At 39.4% G+C, this 897-nt stretch overlaps 1 pseudogene; it reads left to right on the forward strand.

Annotated features, from left to right (window-relative positions):
• The first annotated feature begins 247 nt into the window (after positions 1-247).
• LOC112856772 (U4 spliceosomal RNA) lies at positions 248-446 on the forward strand (annotated as a pseudogene).
• Positions 447-897: the final 451 nt, after the last annotated feature.

Raw genomic sequence — 897 nt, forward strand, 5'->3', positions numbered from 1 at the left:
TGGGCTCTCCACGTAAGCCATGCAGCCCTTGGGGGGCATTTAGTTTCTGCAGGGACTCTGTTCCCTTTTCTATAAAATGAGAGGCAGGATGAATTTCATTTCTCAAATTCTATGTTTCTACCTAGGTTTAGTTAAAATCTAATGTTTTTCCATCACAATTTCTACAACTTAGTATACAGAGTATATTAATATATAGCGAGTGGACATCACACTTGATGCATTTTGTCCTTTTAAAATCCCATCTAGAAGCTTTGCTCAGTGGCAGTATTGTAGCCAATGAGGTTTATCTGAGGCGTGATTATTGCTAATTAAAATCCCATCTATAGTTTTCACATGCACAAGGCTATAATACAGATAGACGAGCAAGTATAAAGGATAATTATTAATGTCTGCATTTCTAATTTATACTCTTCTGGGATAGGAATTTCTACACATTTAAACATTAATTTACGTCTCCACATTTAAGCCAGAAAAATGCCAATTTTTCAACGTCACATTATGAACATTTGCAAGCATACAGAGAACTGAAAAGAATTCAGATTTTTTTATATGTAATTTATTGTCAGATTGGCTTCCATACAACACCCAGTGCACATCCCAGCAGGTGCCCTTCTCAATGCCCATCACCCACTTTCCCCTCTCCTCCCCCCCCCCCACCCCGGCATCAACCCTCAGTTTGTTCTCACTATTTAAGAGTCTCTTGTGGTTTGCCTCCTTCCCTCTCTGTAACTTTTTTTTTCCTCCTTCCCCTCCCCCCGGTCTTCTATTAATTTTCTCAGGATCCACATATGAGCGAAAACATATGGTATCTGTCTTTCTCTGCCTGACTTATTTCACTTAGCATAACACTCTCCAGTTCCATCCACACTGCTACAAATGGCCAGATTTCATTCTTTC

This window comes from Puma concolor, chromosome B3, assembly GCF_028749965.1.
Source record: "Puma concolor isolate L17-30 chromosome B3, mPumCon1.1.hap2, whole genome shotgun sequence".
Lineage (NCBI taxonomy): Eukaryota > Metazoa > Chordata > Mammalia > Carnivora > Felidae > Puma > Puma concolor.